This window comes from Schistocerca americana, chromosome 7 (genome assembly GCF_021461395.2).
Source record: "Schistocerca americana isolate TAMUIC-IGC-003095 chromosome 7, iqSchAmer2.1, whole genome shotgun sequence".
Lineage (NCBI taxonomy): Eukaryota > Metazoa > Arthropoda > Insecta > Orthoptera > Acrididae > Schistocerca > Schistocerca americana.
The window spans coordinates 423360513-423384252 of NC_060125.1; the positions used below are offsets into that span (position 1 = coordinate 423360513).

The 23740-nt window shown below is 43.4% G+C and overlaps 1 protein-coding gene across 1 annotated transcript in view; it reads left to right on the top strand.

Moving 5' to 3' along the window:
• The first annotated feature begins 220 nt into the window (after positions 1-220).
• LOC124622259 (leucine-rich repeat-containing protein 24-like) overlaps positions 221-23740 on the top strand; it is a 375418-nt gene continuing 351898 nt past the window's right edge. The window contains exon 1 of the mRNA XM_047147921.1: positions 221-517. The gene's annotated coding sequence lies outside the window, so the exon portion shown is untranslated. The remainder of the gene's footprint in view (positions 518-23740) is intronic.

Consider the following 23740-nt stretch of genomic DNA (forward strand, 5'->3'; position numbering starts at 1 on the left):
GACTGGGGCGTGGACTTCCGGACCCTTGGGAGCCGCATCCACTTAGCGGCAGGTGACGTCAGCGGCGGTGCGACGCGCTGCCGTGCAGCCCCGCTGGAGACTGCCTCCGGTCTGGTCGCCGGTGATTCAGCCGCGCCGCGCTACGCCTTGTCAGCGACGGCAGAGCCACCTGGCGGCGCAGCGTTGCCTCGCCTCGCGGGCCGACAGTGTTGGCGTTGCCGCGGCCGGCGACTGACGTGTTCGTTCCTGCGAGCCGCGCGCCCGCCTGACCGCCTCGTGGCCGCGCCGCTGGCTCGTTCGACTGCTTCGGACGCAGTGTGCGCTGACCGGACAGAGAGACGACGTTCACCAGACCTCGGCCATGGAGCGGCGACCGCCTCGGAGCTTCTTTTCCAGTAAAATAGTGCTGTGTATAGTGACCTCTTATATCCCAACCTCCGATCAGTGAATTTGTGTAACTAACGATATCGTTGAACAGGAACAAAAACGACGCCCGTGCCATCTCGTTCTAGACCAGGTTAGTGCGGAGTTCATGCTTTTCCAACGTATTATTGAAACTGTGGCCTTCACCGGTGTCTGTAAACTTTGTGTGCTGGGGCGCAAGATTTTTAAATGCTCCAACGGTTCCACCGCTATCGCCGGTGCATTTCGTTGACGACCTAAAAACTACCGCTTCAGCGCCGCTGTGGGTCTTATAAAGCGACAAAACGAAGCAGCGGCAGTCTATTCCTTAAAGCTACTTTCCCCTACTCAGGTCAGACCCCGTTTCGGGCAGCTGTGCCCAGTTTCTGATACCTACGTCTTTGTTAGAAGACGCACAGCGGAAGCAGAACGTCTTTTGCTTCCTCATTATATGTGGAAAATACCGAAGAATCGTTCCTACTTGAAAAAACTCAGAATTCTAACTCTAGGTCGCATGAAAATCAACAACTTGTGATTACTGTTTATACCTTTGAAATTTAGCGTAGCAAGAGAAACTTTTAAAAATTATGGAATTAAAAAAAAAAAAACTTTTCGTAGGAGACTGTCTACAGCTGTTAGATATTAGAGAAAAAAAAACATTTGTGCAATCAGCTAAAGGTTATTCTCTGCTGGTTTCGATTATTACAATCATCTTCCGAGTAGGAAAACGGTGTACATCTATGGAACAAACATACATTTTGTCACATATGATCCAATCAAATGTAGACCATACATAATTGTCATATAGTAAAAATTATATATTGGGTACGCTTGATTGGGTCATAATATCTTACGGAGATGTATTTTTGATCCATTGATGCACATAATTTCTCTCCTGAAGATGACAATACTCGAAACCGGTAGAGAATAAACATACAACTGGTACAGCTGATGGCACAAATATGAGTTTTTTCAAAAAAGAAAAAAAGGAAACCTTTTCTTATGAACATTAACCGAAAGATTGCCTATAACGACGTGCATCGTGTAAAGCGTTAATTACAAAATTAACAGCAGCCCGAAACTACGGCCTAGTAAAGCAGAAATTTCACGAATTAGTGACTTGACAGTGTTATTTCCTCACAATGTTAGTTAACACACTTCGTAGTGTGGCATGATGAATAAGATCGAGGGTCTTCGTCATCGGGCTGTTTTGTAATTCATATCATCTGCGTCATGTATTATGATTCAAGTGAATGGTGCGCTACGCGGAAAGTTCCCTTTTATCTGACAGTTTCTTCCCCTCCCCACCACTTCTCCGCCCACAATCGTCTGCTCTGCCCATTCTGGCCTTGAACTTCCTGCTGTCATCCCAGCTGCGCTCAGTTGTTTTCTCTTTTAGCTCGCCTTGCCCTTGTCCTGTGCACCATTACTCTCGTTGCAACAAAGCTGGACATTTATCATCGCAATATTCTCACTGTTAATTCTGCAATACAGAATGAGGCGTTTGAGAGCCGGTTATTGTGGGAAGAATTTCTTATTATGTAACAGTTTGACACCTACTGGTAGCAGTCATAATAATTTTTCGCTGTGATGCTTTTCTAAAACCAGTCTGCAACATTCAGCAGCGATTTTCTCTGACAGAATCAAGTTCCTACTTTCGCGCCCTGGGGTACTAAAATTCGATATATCTAAAATAGATAAGCTGATGTGTTTTGCCTATTATGTGCACTATTTTCCAACTGATTTCCCGAAGAAGATAATTGTTTTCTCCTACATTAATAAGTTGTCGAATAGAAACAGTGTTCACATGCGAGTTAACATACAGGGAATTGCCATCTGAAATGAAGCCTTCGAAACTGTTAAGTGTGATCGATAGCTGTTTTGTTGCTGGTCGACAGGACAACGCCCCTACTGCTGCTGCATTGTGTTTAAACCGCGAGTGCATACGAGACTGTAAACTGAACCATGCATATTTCTCATTAGTACGTTTGCTGACACTATTTTAAAGAAATCACGAAAGAGACACTGATCTGAAATTCACAGTCTCGCCTTTCGGAATTTTATCACAGTCGATTATCCATGCGATATGTTATCAGTCATCTAGCCAGCTTTAAAGTTAAAGAGTTTGTTTTTATCGCTTTGCACTTGAACTCATTAGGCGCTGGTGTATTCATCAACGGGTGCAATTGTGACAACATGTGTGTTGTGTTAGGATTCGAACCTGGCCCTCTCCGACGACGCATCACAACCCGACTTGGGGCTTGTTGCTACGGTTTCGTCTTCCTAGTTCCGTCATTAACTATCTCGTGTGCAGCTGCGAACTTCATGACCGCACATCTTCTCGGTTATCTTTCCGCCCCGCGTTCCAGAAGTGGACACGCTAAGCCGCGGCGTTTTTTCACCTTGCCGCGTCCTTCGCTTATCGGCCCGGGGCACTCCGGGCGCTCTTCTATCGTGGCGAGTGGCGAAGGAACTTCCTGCCGCTCTCCGTTCTGAGGAACTGTCAACACCAGATAATGAGGTATTTGGTAGCTCTGACTCAGCGCGCACGTTTCCGTAAGTTGGAGACATCCACGGTCTATATTTAGACAGGCCTTCCGCTTTGTGCGTTACTGCATCATTACTCTGGCCGACTCAGCCTAATGTAACGGCAGTCGTAAGACAGTGCGCAGTGGTTTGCATCGTCTGGTGTAATAGGACACTTCCAGAATGCTGCGGAATGGAAAGCTTAATGCTTCAGCACTTTCTGTTGACTGTATTGTACGAAACTCGCCCCTGGACGTCAGACGCGATGTGAAAGTACTCACTCAAATTGGTGTGGCTCGAATGTGATACTGGACACATCTGGAAATCTTGGTCGTGGTAACAGTGATCTGTTACGTAGCCCGAGGTCTAAGCTGAAAGCTGATAATCTGGTCGAGAGTCGGTGAAGACGACGATTATGAATGCCGTAGAAAGGTTGTGACAGCCTAATGTTTATGTTCTCACCATATTCAAGGCGTTTTTCATCATAAACTCTTCAACTGTTTGGCCAACCCATTAAACGTATATTAGACAATGGACTTGCTCCTGATGAATATTTTAATGTTTGTTACGTTCACATAAACTACAAAAAATGCAAGGAAGGTCGAATGCGTAACTTTCACTGACTGGTGTTGCATATACGTGCATAATGATAGTAGTGTCCGACTTCTTACAAGCAAATAATAACGTCTTGGGTTCGAGTCCCGATCCGGCACATACAGTTCACCTCTCAGGAAGTTTTCAGTTTTACCCAGGCTTGTTTCATCACCTCTGTGACATCGTCAGAGCACTGATTTCTTCCATTACTGAAAATTGTATTTTTGCGTCTATCCATTTCAGAGACTATTTTAGTAGCACAGCTGGCCACGCTGTCTGTCCATTAAAGGTAAAGTCGTCGCCAACTAGATGCCATTCTAGACATGGCGCTTTGTAAGAGGCGCTGTGCAGTCCTCTTCCTCCTAATTTTGAAATGACTTGCCCACTCTTTTGTTGGGGGAGCTGAAGTTTTACTGTGGCATGACTACACATTTTACACACTAACGACACTTTCGAGATGCGACGGAAGTGTTAAGTTTCCGACAAAAAAAAAAAAAAATCATACGAACGAACGGGGATCGAACCCCGAGTCCATAAATATGCCACTTTACCAATTTTATATTTTCAGGAATTTCAACCACTTATATATAAATATTTCGGCGATAGGTGTAAAAGTGTTAATAGATTGATTTAAAGCTTAATTGGCAGAGACAGTTTGTAAGAACAAATTTTTGTTTCACGCTTTGTTTAGAAATTTAGAAATTATCAGTGCTCTTAGAAACCGATCCAGTTACAACAAAAAGACTTGACGAATCTTGACAAGATTATCCACATTACATATCACTTAGAGTATGAAATGACTTGAGACCCACCCATTCAGTACCAAGGAGTAACTGAAGTAGAAATAAAAACTGATATCACTTATTGCATGAGAAAACAGCACCAGAGATTAATATAAATAAATCTGTACACGTCAATGAGAATATTGCTTTTCAACATTTTACATGTCTCTGCAGCTTTTGCTCTTAAATAAAGTTTGTTTTTAATCCTTAAAAAATAACTTTTTGTGGTTCTTCCGAACTAGGAACTGTATCTGAATTGCTACAGAACCTTGGCTCTGACTTCTTGGATGGGGATTCCAGTTTATAACAGTCTCCTTTTTCGTTATTTCAACTTCTTGTTTGGGATCCTAATCAGATGTTTGTCCATAACTGACATTTTCTTGCTGTTTTTCATTCTACTAAATAAAACATTAAACTGACAATTATGTTTATACGTATTGTTTATGCTCGTGAACTGCAAGTGCTGCAATGCTTACTGCAACACGTCAACCTATGGCTTCCTTGCGAAATACTATTTGTAGCATGTCAAATTCTTTATTGTTCTTTTTGTTGAAATTTTATGGAACGCTTTCGCTACGTAGCAGTTGAAATCTTCAGTGCTGTCCGAACTTCTTTCATGAGTCACGGAATTTACGAAATTTCCATGGAGCCACATAATTGCGTTAGAGTTTTATTGCTGGGAGTACGTCCCATCCGGAGCAATTGGTTCTTTCGCAGTGATGAACCTGCCATCATTTCTCCTGAGAAATACTACCTTCTCCTTTATTGGTACGCGAATCGTTGAGCCACTACACTGTCGGTATTTGGATTAAAAAAAAACCTTTCATTTTATATTATTCACTACTGTGCAGTTTTAGCTGTGTGACAAGTTTTAAGTGTACGGTGTAGGTGTAACCGGTCAAATGGGCGTGTTTGCCTTCAAGAGACACTTTTCATCTTGTTTATTTTAAAGTCCGGACAGCCGTACAATAGTGATGAATATAAAATATAATATTTGGATCCAATAATGACAGCCAATGAAGCAGTAGCTCAATACCGACTGCAGCATGCCATTGTCACGTTGTAGATTTTATCTCTGTCATTTAAGGTGAGTTGTTGGCTGTTTTCATGTACATGTTATTAAGCCTTCAGAATAGTTAATTTTCTGTACGTTTTTCTCGTTTTAACAGCACTGTACTTCAGAGAAGACGGTTGCTGTTTATCCTTACATGTATACTCTTCTGGTATGCTTAATGGGTGTTTCCAATTCTGACCCAGTTATTGTGCCGTGCAACGCGATTTAGTGCAACCTCGCGAAAATTTGTAGTCAACAGTGATAATCAGCTGGTCACAGTTCCTTTCGCTTCGTCATCCTCGTGGAAGCGGCAGATGTCATCATCTATCTGTAGTCTTACTCCTTCACGAAACTTACTCAATTCAATTTAAGGGCCGCCGGCTTCGCTTGTTGCTATTAACTTCCCCATTCTTCATTGATTAACTCTGTGACTCATCCCAACAAACCATATAAATGTGACCGTACTTGTCTGTTGTCACATTTCTTGCGTTCAAATAATTACATTAGGTCCTCAGATTCACATGTGTTGCCCGTTTCGATTACATTCTTGTTTATAAAATCCTGCCACCACTCGGACGCACACTGAAATGAAGATAACACTTACTCGTGCAGAAAGCAAGTCCGTCTTCGCGGCTAAACCATCATAGTGACAACCTGCTTCGTGGAGAGCTCGGGTTTGATTTGTGGCATGTCTGTCGCCACAATAGATGGGAAAGTAGTTACTCCTGTTTGGAAGAAGCGATATTTGCGGCCGGGAGGGAAATGTAACGCGTAGAATGAGTAATTCCGGCCAGTGACGTCACCTGTAAAGGATACCATACCAGTCGATTAACCTGCCCGCGGATTTCAGTTTTAACCCAATATTAACGTGGTAGCTCCGGAAAATTACTAGGCACACCACCCAGATGTTAACGGAACGCGCCGTACGGCTGAGCTATCTGCCGGCCGGGAGTTCAGAGCGAGAATTAAAGAAAGAGTGATAACATTGTGTATCAGCATTACGTTTTTCGGTAGCTTAGTGGAGATCCAGACGATACCTTTGTATGAAAATTCTGCACGCATACTTTATTTAATACATAAATTACAGGAAAGCGATCCTAGGGAACAAAATTGTATTTAAAAACGTTTCGTGGAAGCACGCAAAATTTTAGCACGCTCCTCCAGCTTCATGACACACGTGAGGATATTGCAAATTGCGGCGTGCATGCATAAAAACATGTCCTTACGTCACGCACCATTACCGCGAACAACTCAGCGAGAAATAATGGGATTTAAATTACAGTCATAAGTCGAAAGAGAATTGCTTCAGCGTCTATCAACTATTTTAATTGCAGAATACTAACTTCGCTAAGATCATACATTTCGACAGGCGGCTAACGGCAGCTCAAATGAGGAAAAGCGCCCTGCAACATGTGTATTTAATATTTTACGTCATTTTCTGCAATAATGAAGTATCAGTACATATTTTTACTATTCGCCTCTTTTTCGCAAAGGTTAGCGTGCTGTTTGGCGTACCGAAGTTGAATTCGATTCGAACGTAGTTGGACATGAATCTCTGGCGACATAAAGAGTTCTCGTGAATCAGATGTTCGCAGTGCGGCGCAAAGAACTCCGGAGATTGCAATACACACCATCAAAATTGCTCAGCGTATCCAAGCAATAACTTGTACACTGAGGTGAAAAAAAGTCACTAGACAGCAGTATGCACAGATACGGATGGCAGTAGTATTGCGTGCAGGAGGTACAAAAGCGCAGTGCGTTGGCGGAGCTGTCACCTGTACTAAGGTGATTCATGGGAAAAGGTGTCCGACGTGATTATGGCCGCACGACAGGAAATAATACACTTTGGACGCGGAATGGTAGTTAGAGCTAGCTGCGTGGGACTTTCCATTACGGAAATCGTTAGGGAATTCAATGTTCTGATACCTCCAGTGTCAAGAGTGTGTCGAGAATACCAAATTTCAGGCATTAACTCTCACAGCGGACAATCCAGCGGCCGACGTCCTTCACTTAACGAACCAGAGCAACGGCGTAACACAAGCAACACTGCGTGAAATGACCGCAGAAATCAATGTGGGGCGTACGACGTACGTGGCGGAATTTGGAGTTAATAGGCTGTGGCAGCATACGACCGTCGCCAGTGGCTTTGCTAACAGCACGACATTGCCTGCCGCGGCTGTCCCGGGCTTGTGACGATATCGGTTGGACCCTAGAAGACTCGAAAACCTGCATCTGCTGATAGAGTTCAAGTGCGGTGCTGACCCCGTGAAGCCATGGACCCATGTTGTCGACCAAGGCACTTTGCAAGCTGGCGGTGGCTCCATAATGGTGTGAGCTGTGTTTACATGGAATGGATTAGGTCCTCTGGCCTAACTGTACCGACCATTGACTGAAAATTGTTACGTCCGGCTACACGGAGACCTCTTACCACCATTTATGGACTTCATGTTCCCAAACAACAGCGGAATTTTTTTGGATGACATTGCGCCATGTGAACGGGCCACGATTGTCCGCGATTGGTTTGAAGAAAATTCTGGACAATTCCAGCGAATGATTTCGCCACCCAGGTCGCCCGACTATGGGACGTAATCGACAGGTCAGTTCGTACACAGAATCCTGCACCGGCAACACTTTCGCAATTACAAACGGCTATAGGGGCATTAAGGCTCAGTATGTGTGCAGGGGACTTCCAACCACTTGTTGGTCATTGCCACGTCGAGTTGCTGCGCTTCACCAGGCAAAAGGAGTCCGACACTACATTAGGAGGTGCACCATGACTTTTGTTCAAGTAAAATTATGTGTTAAACAATGACTAAGATAGGCATATGGGCTACGCATCTATATAATTTCTAAGCTATTCGTCGTTTTTTGTACAGAACTCCTTTCAAAAACGAGCTAACCCAACAGTGGGTAAGCAGCATAAGGCGGGAACAAGTGGCGGCCTACTCAGTGTACCTACATGCTCTCTTCTTGTCTTAGGGCTACTCGTAAATCTTAAGCATAACTGCAACATCTACTGTGCAGATGTGTGGAATAATAAGTCACCAGTTGCGGAAGGTAGTAGTCAAAAGCTCTTTACCTTCCCGTAAATGCTCTTTTCAGTAAACCAAAAATCCTATCGCAATATGAGGTAAAACATTGTGGTCCAATATTTCATTAGAATTGCTGAAAGACACAGAAAAAAACAGGGCTCTGGAACAAAAATCTGTAGACCACATTCTGAAATTGTGCTCAACAGTAACGATGATTAAGACTTCGAATCACATATTGAAATGTTTATTTGGCTACTATCGTCTGTTTTCTCTATAAAGATAGATATTTAAGAAGAAGTTCCTGGTGGAAACCCGCTAAATGTCATCCAATCAAAGATGTAATAAGTGAAAGTGTTGTACAGAAATTCGCCAGCATCTATAGGGTAAGATACTTTGGTAATTACGGAAACCGCGCACTGGCATTAGTCACTAGAATAACGCAGGAGCTCGCATGTCGCAAACATCACGCTTGAGATGACATGGTACACGAGAAGCGCCACTTCATATTTGGGAATTATTTCCCGAAACGCGTCGTGCGGCCAGTAAATTAAAAAAAAAATCGCGACTGGCGGTAGCAAATGTTATTCTATGACAAAAAAACCATATGATTGCGTACTAGCAGACGACTATATCGCTTAACATGACGTTGCTAAACATGGCGGCTAAGTTTTCAGTTGGCTACAAATACGGCGGCTCCTTGGCTAATCTATGTTGATATATCTATCAAGGGACGTGACCCTACCTGACACCAATCAAACACGACGCGATTCGTCGGTCCACGTTCAGAGCCATCAAACTACAGGCATCAAAACAAGAAAAAACCCTCTGCTAAGAAAACCAACAAAATTTCCCAGAATTTTTGGGGAGCTATGCTAAAGCGGTGTACTGAACACTGTTGTTAACATATTAAGCCATTTTATTGTTACTATTAAAAATCTTCATCCATTCTGGTCCCTCGCTGATGTCTGTCACGTAGCCTGTTTTGTTTTCCTAAACGGGACATGCAAACTACCTCTGTCAACTGAGCAATCATTTTGATTGCTGAGTTAATATTGTTGGCCAAAATGTCTACGACATTCGCAAAGGCCAACCAATCAACATACACCACTTTCTGTTTGGGCCCTGGTCTTAACTGTTCTTCATTCCCCTTTTCGTGGCTCAGTGTTTTCATCCATTCTTGTATGACCTCTTCCAAGACATGGCTGAGAAAGTAGTGTTACAGGTCTCACTTGACAGCACAAAATACGAGACAAACACCAGCCATAGACCAGAATGGATGATTTTTTTTAAAAACTAAGATTAATCATGTGAAGACATCTATATATCTGGGTGATGTAATTCAACAGAATGGCTCAGAATAGGAACAAATCAATCTTAGGATCTGCAAACTGGACTGAAAAAAAACGTCTAAAGTAATGAGTGACTGAGCACTGAAGCCAAGTTAAGACGCTGCGGTACGTTTTTGCTTCGAAGGATTTGATTATGAATAGGCAGCGATTGCTTCGATATGTTAATCAAAAGAGAACACTGGATATCAACGAATATTTTAGGCAACAGATGAATTATTGGACTCTTATGTTTTAGATCTAATGAAGAGCTGTACAGAAAGACAGTAACATAATTGATTAAAGAGGAAAGATTGTTCTATGGGCACATCATCAGAATGTCCGATGATCGTACGAGAAGACCGTAAGACGTCACTGGCACAATATCAAAGCTGGCAGACGAACAAGGGCTAAAAGGGGAGATTATACTTATCGATAACTCGTAGAACTTACACAATGGCTCAATTCGAATGCATTAAAAATATTTAAAGCGTCGAAATCAGCGGCACATTAAAAAAATCGGTGATGGCAAGCATTCATTCACTATATATATCCATTTGACAATTTTAGCTAATCAGCCACCGATCTCCTTTCCACTTTCGGACAAAGTGTCGACTAACTGCACATTTTGCATGAAAAAGGAAACGTGGGCCGTTTTTATCGTGCTGGCCGGAGAAAGCGGTGATTCCCGGTTGTGATTAACGCCGTATGATATTATTTACTCGTGTGGTGTATGGCTAAGATAAGAATAACATGTTCGAGCCTTAATAATACTGTTTCCCTGTTTCTAGCCGATACCATTGCACGCTACTGATACTGACTAGACCGATAAAGATCGAAAATGAATATCGTTAGTGGTAAAATGTAATTCAAGCGAGTGGAAAAATTACACCTTGTATCGATCTCGTGTGCAGTGGCACTGGTCATGTCTGCAGCTAGTTGCTCTGGTACACGTGTATAATTTACTTCTATCAGATGGCTTATTCATAAACATACAATTCCGAAAGACATTCGATAGTTTTGCGCTGTCTGTTAATGAAAAAATAAGAGATCGCGCAATATAGGACCAACATTGCGACTGAATTCTTAATTTCCTAGTGCTTAACAAGGGGAAATCGTCAAATGTTGAAATATTGGCTCAAATGGCTCTGAGCAGTATGGGACTTAACATCTGAGGTCATCAGTCCCCTAGAACTTATATCTACTTAAACCTAACTAACCTAAGGACATCACACACCTCCATGCCCGAGGCAGGTTTCGAACCTTTGACCGTCATGATCGCACGCTTCCAGACTGAAGCGCCCAGAACCGCTCGCCACACCTGCCGGCCGAGGAATATTTTCTAATTATTTTGGTACAAGGGACACGTGGTCTTCCGTGGCTCCTTACAAAGTGGTAATAACATAGATTTAATCCGTATGTGACTCCGGTTTGTTTCTGTAAAAATACCTTCACAATACAAAAAAAAAAGAATCGTGTACTACGCAATATACATTAAAAGTGCTGTTTGGGCAGTAAAATAACTGACATGGTCGAGTAGAGAGGATACAAAATGCAGACTGGCCTTAACAGGGAAAGCATTACTGAAAAAGAGGAATTTGTCATCGAATATAAATTTAAGTGTTAGGACGTCTTTTTTGGAATGTAGACTTGTGCGGAGTGAAGCCTGGTCGACAAGTAGTTCAAACAAGAAAACAGTAGAAGATTTTGATGTGTGATGGTATAATAGAATGCTGAAGATTGGGTAGGTAGGTTGCGTAACTGGTAAACAGGTACTTGACTAAAGAAGGGATCGGTTGATAATCTGGGTTGCGAATTACCAAGGAATCCTTAGTTTGGTATTAGAGGGTAGAGTAGGAGATAAACCTGAAGAGGGAGACCAAGAGGTGAATACTCTAAGCAGGTTCACAACCATGTAGGGTGCTGTACTCACGCAGAGACGAAGATGCTTGAGCAGGATAGATTCCCGTGGAGAACTGCATTATACCAGTGTTCGGACTGAAGACTGTGATAACAAGATAGAGAAGATACAAAGAATAGCGACGTATTTCTCTAGCGGATCGTCCAGGAAGCGCGTGAGCGGACGGAGATGCTCAACGAACCACGCTGGAAGTCGTTACAAGGGAGATATTATGCGTCATCGAGACGTTTAATATTAAAATACTGAGAGAATTCCAGGAAGAGTCAGGTAACATGCACTATGTCACCAATAGTATCCGGACACCTGGCTTAAAAGTTCGTGGCGCCCTCTATCGGTAATGCTGGGTGTTGCCCCACCCTTAGCCTTTATGGCAGCTTCCACTATCGCAGGCTTACTTTCAATCAGGTGCTGGAATCTTTCTTCGGGAATGGCAGCTATTCTTCACGGAGTGCTGCACTGAGGGCAGGTATCGATGTCGGTCGGTGAGGTCTGGCACGAAGACGGCGTTCCAAAACATCCAAAAGGTGTTCTATAGGATTCAGGCCAGGACTCTGTGCAGGCTAGTCCATTACAGGAGTGTTATTGTCATGTAACCACACCATAATACCACCACCTCCGAATTTTACTGTTGGCACTACACACGCTGGCAGATGACGTTAACCGGGCATTTTCCATGCCCACGCCCTGTCATAACGACCAACTGTCGGCAGTATCTGTCAGTCAACAGACGGGGTCGGTTAGTACGCTTTTGTGCTGTGTCCCTTCACGTTTCCACTTCACTATCACATCGGAAACAGTGGACCTAGGGATGTTTAGGAGTGTGAAAATCCCACGTACAGACGTTTGACACAAGTGACATCCTATTACCTGATCACGTTCGAAGTCCGTGAGTTCCGCGGAGCGCCCCGTTCTGCTCTCTCTCCATGTCTAATGACTACTGAGGTCGCTGACATGGAGTATGTGGCAGTAGGTGTCAGCACAATGTACCTGATAAGAAAATCGTATGTTTTTGGGGGTGTCCGAATACTTTTCATCAGATAGTGTACCACTGCTTCCCAGTTGCACCTCTCGAAATGAATTGCACTACGCGTTACCTCATTCGCTGATGTAATATTTAGATCTAACGATGGCTGAAAAGCCGAAACTGGTTGTCAATTACTGTAAAATAGCACGTGACTGGAAAATCGGAGACTGGTGCTTATACAAAGTAGCACTCCTTTCAGTAGTTCTTCCTGTCCATTCTTCTCGAATGGAACGCGAAAGGAAGGAAACTACGGAGTATTCGGGCTAGATTTATATAAAAACATTTGTTTACATTTCAGTACCTACTAAAGTCTATAAGTTTGTTTGTACAACATTGTACGCAGGAGCTCAAACATTTTTGTGCATGTTGGTACGGCTCAGTGTGGACACTGCTTGTAGCTCGACAGATATCGGAGCGGCACTCCACTTCCCGCCACAGGTTCATAAGCGTGACAGGTGTTATGGCCTCTAATGCGGCGTAGATCCGTCGTCTCAAATCTACCAGATTTCGTACCCTGGTTCTCTAAAGAATGCCCTTGATCAAACCCCTTGTACTGAAATCCAGAAGACTCAGATCGGGATTCACTTTCCGATCAAACACTCGCGAAACGTTTCGTGGAGAAATATGGTAACATCCACTCGATAGTGGTAAAAAATGACGCCAGGAGGCATCGCCCACATATGCGCCCTGCGCTGTTCACGAAATGGTGAAGGGAGTGTGTCTATCGATTGTGTATTTATCCAACAACATAAACTGTGAGTTCTTTCGTTATAAGGATTTATTTTGTATACCTCTACCCCGGGCAGCCTGTGTGTCGCTGCCTTAAATACCTGGGCCATACACCGTAAGGTGGCTCGCGGATTACTGGTGTAGATATAGAAAGCACCTGAAACTGCTTTGTTCCGGCAGTCGCCCTGTCATCGCATTTTCAGGGTGTTTTGTCATACTGTTTAACTACAATGCTGTGTATCAACGACCTGTTGAACGGTTGTCGGTTACTGTTAACCGGGTACGTCTCCTCTTTCTTGTTCTTTGGATACTGACGGGTCTTAGCTCAGCAGTGTGTCTCCATGTATGTACTTTGTAGATGTTCTTTCATATCCGCGTCTTCTCATTTACGAATATTAAGCAAAATCCAAATTTGAATTTCCAATCGGAAACCTGAATGGGAATGGCCTGTCTCTACAACTTTCTCCGCCTTGCACTGTTGTCACTTATTAATAAGTATTTTCTCGCCGTCGCTACTCAGTCATGTAATCGGGTTTTATTGGCGAATGCGTAATTTAAACCCCTCACCCGTGTCCTTCCACGTTGAACCGCCGGAAAGCATAAATTTTCAGCCAGCAGACTCGTTGCTGTCATTAGCAGTCACTCGAAGGAACCATCAACGTCGTTGCTTGAAAACACGTGCAGATCCAAAGGTGAGAGAACCACGAGAGGAAGGAGAGAGGGAGAAGGAGGAAGGGGGAAGAGAAGAAAAAGAACTGAAGAGATTGACGGGCATAAAAATGGGAAAGGGGCGAAAGTGTATGAAACAAACCACGAGGATTTCGGACTGGGCTTTGTGGAGCAATAGTCCTCTTAGACTTGCCTGCCCCTGCTAGAGAGATGTCAGTGTCTTGGTTTCTGCTACTGTACTTGGGGACGAGTATAGGTTCGATCTGCGCAACTGACGTCACGCTTTCTCCGACAGACAATGAGCGTTCAGTATTGTTCTGAGTGTTCTGCCGTAAACGCCGTAGTCGCTGCGGGCATTTAAAGAGATTTTAGAGAGTCATGTACTGAATTTATCATGGTTGATGGTGCGGAACGCCATCGTTCGTGAATCGGGTTATATGTGGAGCAAGTGACATAACACGACGAAAGTGTAAGGAATGTGTTTTTTTTTAATATCTTTTCTGCTACCAGTCGTGATTTTCTTTTATTTATATCTTACATCACGTGTTTCTGGTAATGATTCCCATTTTGAAGAGCGTGTTTCTCTGTCTACTCTGACATTGTTTCGTAATGTTTTTGATGTTCTGTTGGCTTTACTGCAATATACAGGGTGTCCCAAAAAGAATGACCCGATTTTAAATAGAATTATTTATTAGGAAGAAGGGCTTAACACCAACAAATTGCATAGTAAATTACTCAGAAAAGATAGAAGTTTATAAAAATCATTCATAAATATTCAATTTGTCCTCCATTGGCTGCACGGACGACATCTAACCGATAGCCAAATTCATCCCAAACTGTGCGTAAGGTGTCTTCTGTCACTGAAGCAACAGCTGCTGATATTTTGATTTTTAGTTCATCAATGTCACAAGGTAAGGGAGGAACGTTTAGCACGGAATCGTATATGAAACAACCGCTGAACTGCGATCGCTGATTGAGTGCGACTAAATTCAATAACACGGTACGCCTACTGTTACGCGGTCGCCATATTGCGGGAGACTGGCTGCACGCTCCAGGTCAGCGCTCGTAGCGACATCTAGCGCATTTTTCCTGAAACTCTAGACCATGCCAATTACATCTAGCGCTGTTTCAGTTACGTAGTGACTTGTCTCAATATTATTACGAGTTAAAATCGATTCATTCTTTTTGGGACACCCTGTATAAAAACGCGCAATTTTTAGTTGACTGTCGAACATTATATATAGCTGGTGACGAAATTCTGAAGAACTTGTACATACAGTTTTCTTACGGTACATTTGTGCAAAGTCTCACAAATATTCAATATCAACCAAAGTTTTTCGGAGATATATCCACATTAGACAACATATAGAGACAAAATATTAAACGAAAAACTTGAAAGTGAATCAGTAAATTTCCTTAGAGGCCTCGACGACGTACTAAAGTAACGTAGAAATAAGCACCATTGTAAATAGATACAAGCATTTTGTGATCCAGATTGTTAAGACAAATACCCTCCCTACAAAAGTATATCATACTCTGTGGAAGACCTGTAGCATTATTGCTGTTGACTAGATGAAAAAACAACTGCAACTGTTTATGTAAGTTTCTTATTCGCGATGTAGGCTTGTACTGTGCCTAGAAAATTGTGTATGATGTTTAATGTGTATGGGACTGCGGAAATGGACAATAAGAAAACTGTAAATGCAAGTTCTTCCAAATTTCGCCACTAATTGTATATACGGATCGATAATCAACTAAAAATTGTAAATTTTATATACAGTGTGTTACAAAAAGGTACGGCCAAACTTTCAGGAAATATTCCTCACACACAAATAAAGAAAAGATGTTAGGTGGACATGTGTCCGGAAACGCCTAATTTCCATGTTAGAGCTCATTTTAATTTCGTCATTCCAACGTGATCAAATTGTAAATTTTCACAATCAACATGTGTGGGCTGACGAGAATCCGCACGCAATTGTGCAATCAAGTCATCAACACAGATTTTCTGTGAACGTTTGGGCAGGCATTGTTAGTGATTTCTTGATTGGGCCCCATGTTCTTCCACCTACGCTCAATGGAGCACGTTATCATGATTTCATACGGGATACTCTATATGTGCTGCTAGAACATATGCCTTTACAAGTACGACACAACATGTGGTTCATGCACGATGGAGCTCCTGCACATTTCAGTCGAAGTGTTCGTACGCTTCTCAACAACAGATTCGGTGACCGATGGAATGGTAGAGGCGGACCAATTCCATGGCCTCCACGCTCTCCTGACGTCAATCCTCATGACTTTCATTTATGGGGGCATTTGAAAGCTCTTGTCTACGCAACCCCGGTACCAAATGTAGAGACTCTTCGTGCTCGTATTGTGGACGGCTGTGATACAATACGCCATTCTCCAGGGCTGCATCGGCGCATCAGGAATTCCATGCGACGGAGGGTGGTTGCATGTATCCTCGCTAACGGAGGACATTTTGAACATTTCCTGTAACAAAATGTTTGAAGTCACGCTGGTACGTCCTGTTGTTGTGTGTTTCCATTCCATGATTAATGTGATTTGAAGAGAAGTAATAAAATGAGCTCTAACATGGAAAGTAAGCGTTTCCGGACACATGTCCACATAACATATTTTCTTTCTTTGTGTGTGAGGAATGTTTCCTGAAAGTTTGGCCGTACCTTTTTGTAACACCCTGTATATTGCAGTGGAGGCAACAGAACAATGCAGAACCATACACATCCAAAACATCACGAAAAAATGACAGAGTACACAGAGAAAAACGAATTTGAAAACGGGAATCGTTTCCCGAAATGCGTCGCATAGAATAAAAAAAGAAGAAAATCATGACTGGCAGCAGAAACGTTATTTATAACCAACCGCATTGTTTTCACAGTTACAGGTTTTCAAACAATTTCTGAGGCATCAGATAAGATGAATGTGTTTTGCGTCTGATGTTTTGTTTGTTACGCCTTTGCATTAATCGGCACTGAATTATGAGATGGCATTCGCTTTATTGTTGCATTCAGTGCTACTGCGGACTGTATGTCTTCCATATTTTGAATTGCATCATAAAAAAAATGATTATTGGAATGTGTAAGTTTTACTTCTTTGTAAAGCCTATTGTTCTCAGTATACGAATTCAGCGATTTTTGACGTACTGCTTATAGAAGTACAATGTTTATAGTCGCGATTGGGTTTGTTGTTTTTTAAGATGTGTATGCAGTGAGGAGGATTAATAGCAAAATGGAGTGATGTCAATGAGCAGATGTGCGGAAGTTTTCACCAGTTTTCCTAGTTACGCTACACTCACCCGAGAACAATTTAAGCTGCTCAAACAGTCCTCATCGCAGGGCTCAGCGGTAAACTCGGAAAATAGGAACGGCTCAGCTCTCATTGCCTTGGATAACAACTAGTTGTTGGAAGTGGCAAGAAAAACACGAGAAAACTGGCGAGGTCACGGAACTGCCGTAGCGGCCACCTGCTACTGCGGTGACGTAAGCCGCGAAATGACGACTTCCGTTGCGATATGGGGGCTCGTTAGCTTCGTCAGCGGCCGGGCTGCACACAACAGAGTGAGTCCGCGCGGAAGCTGGCGCCGCCATGCGGCCAGGGGGTGGACCTACTCAGCTGTGAAGACAAGCTAGCGCTCTCGCTGTACAGAGCTGCTCTCCCCGTTGGCTTTTATTTCCTCGGAGAGGCCCCCGAGGAGAACTCTTTCAAACTAATCGTTTCTTTGAATAGGCAATTAGCCGATTCGCCGTTTTCGGTGATTAATGGCCCTTTCTTGCGGGCTCGCGGAATAAGAAAACTTCCCGAGAGCCGCTTATGCCTTGTTTGTATTTGCCTTTGCCGGTTTCGCGAAAGCACACCCAGAGCGGCACAACCTGAGTCCGTGTAACTGCGTTTAGCTTTCCCTCCGGCTTTGCTTTATCTTTATAAGGAGTACTGCCTCGAGAATCTCTGTGCCAACTGAAGTATTTCCGGAACTGTACTTCAACATTATGACTCAGGGGCGGGGTAAATCTATACACGTTGTAAAGTCCTCCGCCCAGTTTTTCTGACTGTATGTGAAGGCTAATCTCAGGAAATACTGTAGGGATTTTAATATGGTTTTCGCTAGTAGATAGATTGATACGGGAGAAAGGTTTGTACGTATAATTTATAAATATTTCGCTCAAATTTGCTAAACTGTCATGAATTAAAATACCTCTCCCGTCTTTCTGCCTTTATGTGAAGGCTACTCTCAGGAACTACTGTATGAATTTTGACAGGGTTTACACTATTACATTTTCAAGAAAGGTCTGTTTATACAGGCTGAGTCAAGAGGAAAGGTACGTGGTTTGAGGGGTGATTCTGAACACAAAACTTCTAAGGACATATGCCCTATTCCGAATGGTTTCTGAGACGGAATACATTTAATGTCACTTTTTTACGTTTTCCTCGAATAACGGTAAAACTGCACCCTCCAGTGAAAACGTGGTTCAAATGGCTCTGAGGGCTATGGGACTTAACTTCTAAGGTCATCAATCCCCTAGAACTTAGAACTACTTAAACCTAACTAACCTAAGGACATCACACACACCCATGCCCGAGGCAGGATTCGAACCTGCTACCGTAGCGGTCGCGCGGTTCCAGACTGTAGCGCCTAGAACCGCTCGGCCACCCTGGTCGGCAGCGAAAACGTGTCGCAGAACAAAATTAAAGTACGAGTACACTACATTTCCTACGGGAGAGGTCCTGTTCATTTTTTTCCCTAGGATTAATAGTTTGCGCGAAAGCAGCTCGAGTTTATTGAAAATCTCGTGCGACGCGCATGGGCTGTAGCATACGTCTCAAAACGTCCATCTTTCCTTCTGACTCACTCTGTGTAATTTATTACCGCTACTCCAGCCAAGTCGTCTGATCTCAGTGCTGTCTGTGCGAAACCAGGGCAGGTCGCTGATATAGACTGAATATACATCAACCATACATTTAAGAGGACCGTACCAATCCAAAATAGGATATCATTGCACACACACTTTGTAAACAATTTCTAACATCAGCGGTAATAATTTTATCTGTTACTCGTGTCACTTTCAGTACATTATATTTTTGTAATCTTTCGCAGTAAGGAATGCTTTTTTTCCTATCAAAAGATTTTTTTGAAGTTTGAGAAGATTCTGCCCTTGTTCTGTCCCCTAACAGGTCAGAACCTCTGTGCCATAATATCGCTAGGGTAAAGAGTTCCCCAAACATGTCTCTGATTTCCCAACTAGCACAGAGTTCGCTTTACAAGTAAAATCTAAATCCAATATTCTTTCCTCTATTTTAACGGTAATTGAGTCTCCATCATCGCTAGGTCGTTGCTTCTTTCTAAAGGAATTGCGTACTTCCAGTCTGTTGGTTCTTAATGCCGGGTTATTGAATTTGACTCATACAAGTCGCCTCTGAATTCTTGCTCCCCACGCGCTCTGTTGGCAAACGGGATGTTGGAAGAATCATCAGCGTCCAGAGCAGCGAAAGGTGTGCAAAAAGTATAAGGTCGTCTTTATAGATACTTACAGTTTTATGAACAATCGACAGAACTCGCTCCGGTGTTTTCTCTCTTTCATTGTTCGGTTCTGCAGTTCAGAAGAAAGTTGTTTTAAAATGTAATATACACTGAAGAGCCAAAGAAACTGGTACACCTGCCTAATGTCGTGTAGGTTCCCCGTGAGCACGCAGAAGTGGTATGGACTCGACTAATGTCTGAAGTAGTGCTGGAAGGAACTGACACCATGAATCCTGCACGGCTGTCCATAAATCCATAAGAGTACGGGGGAGTGGAGATCTCAGATACGCTCAATACTGCTCATAACTGGGGAGTTTGGTGGCCAGCGGAAGTGTTTAAACTCAGAAGAGTGTTCCTGGAGCCACTCTGTAGCAATTCCGGACGTGTGGGGTGTCGCATTGTCGTCCTGAATTGACCAAGTCCGTTGGAATACACAATGGATATAAATGGATGCAGGTAATTAGACAGAAGCTTACGTACATGTCACCTGTCAGAGTCGTATCTAGACGTATCAAGGGTGTCATATCACTCCAACTGCGCACGCCCCACACCATTACAGAGCCTCCAACAACTTGAACAGTCCCCTCTTGACACGCAGGGTCCATGGATTCTTGAGGTTGTCTCCATACCCGTACACGTCCATCGGCACGATGCAATTTTAAGCCAGACCTGTCCGACCAGGCAACATGTTTCCAGTCATCAACAGACCAGCGTCGGTGTGACCGGCCGAGGCGTGGCGTAAAGCTTTGTGTCGTGCGGTCATCAAGGGTGCACGAGTGGGTCTTCGGATCCGAAATCTCGGACATCTGAGGTCATCAGTTCCCTAGAACTTAGAACTGCTTAAACCTAACTAACCTAAGGACATCACACACATCCATACCCGAGGCAGGATTCGAACCTGCGACCGTAGCAGCAGTGTGGTTCCGGACTGAAGCGCCTAGAACCGCTCGGCCACATCGGCCGGCTCCGAAATCTAAAAATGGTTCAAATGGCTCGGAGCACTATGCAACTTAACTTCTGAGGTCATCAGTCGCCTAGAACTTAGAACTAATTAAACCTAACTAACCTAAGGACATCACACACATCCATGCCCGAGGCAGGATTCGAACCTGCGACCGTAGCGGTCACGCGGTTCCAGACTGAAGCGCCTTTAACCGCACGGCCACGCCGGCCGGCTCCGAAATCTCATATCGATTATGTTTCATTGAGTGATTCGCACGCTGACACTTGTTGATGGCCCAGCATTGAAATATGCAGCAATTTGCGGAATGGTTGCCCTTCTGTCACTTCGAAAGATTTTCTTTAGTCGGCGTTGGTCCCGTTCTTCCAGGATCTTTTTCCAGTCGCAGCGATGTCGGAGATTTGATGTTTTACCGGATTCTTGATATTCACGGTACACTCGTGAAATGATTGTATGGTAAGATTCCCATTTCATCGCTACCTCGGATATGCTGTGTTCCATCGCTCGTGTGCCGACTATAACACCAGGTTCAAACGTGCTTAAATCTTGATTGCCATTGTAGCAGCAGTAACCGATCTAACAACTGCTCCAGACGTTGTCTTATATAGGCGTTGCCGACTGCAGGGCCGTATTCTGCCTGTTTGCGTATCTCTGTATTTGAATACACATGCCTGTGCCAGTTTCTTTGGCGCTTCAGTGTATAAAGTGCTATACTACTGTGAGACTTGACAGTTTTTCATGCCGTAAATATGTGACACTACGTTAGGTTTTTTTGTACAGCTACACTCTTTCCTAATACTTCCTATTACACCAGACACTGTTGACGGAATATGTACTTATAATAAAAAGGATACACTTAAAATTTAATTTATACCCATGAAAGTATGCAGATCTCTTGTAATAATGACGCTCTCCAAACGAATGCTAAAGCCATCAGTAATACTACCATTGAAAGAAATAAAAATTACAAATCTACTGTAATTTTGAAGTTTTTATGTCTTCCAGGTAGACATGAGGCGTGAGTGCGTTCGGTGTTGGCACGTAACCTGCCTTGACAAACCATGATGCAAGAAGACTTCTTGTTTGTATGTATTTCGCTCACTGCTGTCTTTTGTAAATACGATGTGTAAGAGCTCTGTAGCAGAACACTCACATTTTGTCACAGCTATGACCGTTTATAGCCTGACGTGCTCAAGGTTGCATTAATGACTGGAGCGCTCCGGTCGACGACCTTCGAAACATGTCCACACATTCTCGAACTCCACTGTCCAAGTATGGATTCCTGATTGAATGTTCATTTGGGAATGGACAGTAGAGATAGCTAACCGTCTCTGCAATGGTGTAATGAGGTTTAAACGGGCGAGAAAAAGTTTCATATTCGTATGTGACTTACATCAATGTTGCGTGTTTACATGGGCATGCCTCGCTAGCACGCAACTGATCCTTCGCTCGCGTGTGGAGATATGTAACCGTCATTTTTACCGGCGTTGGCACGACTGAGCTCGACGAAATAACTAAAGAACGACAGCATGTAGTAATTACCCTGCAGTTTACGCTCTCCGCAGCAGACGTTATTGCCTGTAATGTATCACTAGGAAGGGAAAACGCAGTAATATCTAGGGACAAAAAAGATCTTTCGAAATGCGTCGCCGTAGCTACACGCATTCGGCCTCATCTCTGGAAACAGGGGCCGAGATCTACAACAACCTTGACATTTAGTAATCGCCTACTAGTACGGGGGGGGGGGGGGGGGGGGAGCATTCTTAAGTTATTTTTGTACCGATACTGTAATTATTAGATTTTTCCTTACTCCTGTTAGAGAGACTGAACCGGCGAATAAAGAAGAGAACGGCCAAAAATTGTGTGCACTGTGCAAGATATAATCGCGATAACATGCGCCTCAGTCACACTTGGCCATCGGCGTTCCGTGCGTAAATCAGCAGCTGCAATAAGACTGTCTCGAGAGTAAAGGTAAAACTGTCTTCAGACCGAAGGTTAGTTTGAAACACCGCTGTGGTGTAGGGAAGGTCCTATTGTTGCTGGTATGCCCTTGTCTTCCTCCGACTGACTTACAAATAGAGTGCGGCCTTTTTACGTGGTCGTCGTGTTCCGCTTTTCATCTTACGTAATTTCTTCCTGTAGGCCCCTTGAATTCTTCACGTAATTAACATCTTGCATCCATTTCTTAACTGGTCTTTCGGTCTTCCCCATTCGCTGGAGGTGGGCATGCCAATTTAATATTTTGCCATCTCTGGCATCGAGAATAATACCTTTTTATCTGGTAATTTCCGCAGTCTTGTGTGTGTCTAACGTGTTCCAGTCTGAAGATAAGAAAACTTCTTTGCCAAAAATCCATCTCAAGGGACGTTAATTTATTTTTCTCCTTTTTGATTAACTCCCATATTTCAGCGTGGTACTAGGTAACACACTCTAGGATTGATTTGTACAGCAAGACCGTCGGTTTCTTCGTAATTCTGTGAATTTTTACCAATTACTCTTTTTACTTTTCCAATTTTGCGAAATCTTGTGAGATTCTTCTATTTGGTGGAAAAATGACGCCCAAATATTTAAATGTATAGAATTTTTAATTTTGCAAAATCTTGTATCTAAGTCTTCTCTTTCACTTCCCTTCACCGTCACATATCCCATCTTTTTTAGGGTTCTATAATGCCTGTATCTCCGTCTTTTATTAGTCCTTTTCCTCAGGAACGGGTAGAGGCATCGAGTTGAAATTTGTGTCATATTAAGTTCTAAGTTTCCTTGGGCGTGTACGAAATTTAAGCTTCTGAGTCAGAGCAACCAAAAGATACTGCCATTTAGTCACATATTTTGATAGTCGCAGACTCTTTTGTGGCGGCGTTCGTAGCGACAAGCAATTCGCTGTAGAAACGGCTTACGAAGTCACCGCCACACTTTTAATAGCGGGCCGACCGGTCCGCTGGAACAGTGAACAGAAAGATGAAAACCCAAACACTCTGATTAAATAAAAATCGGTACTTATCTTTATTAACGAAGATACAGTAACACAGTAGTGAACTCCGTGTCTACAGAGATCTGTCTAGTTCGAGTCGGAGCGGCTAGGTCAGCGTCGGCTGACGACAAACAACAACTCTGCTGCGATGAACACACAACTGACTAGCAAGTACACATTTCGGTGGCGAGTATACAACTGAGCGGCGAATACA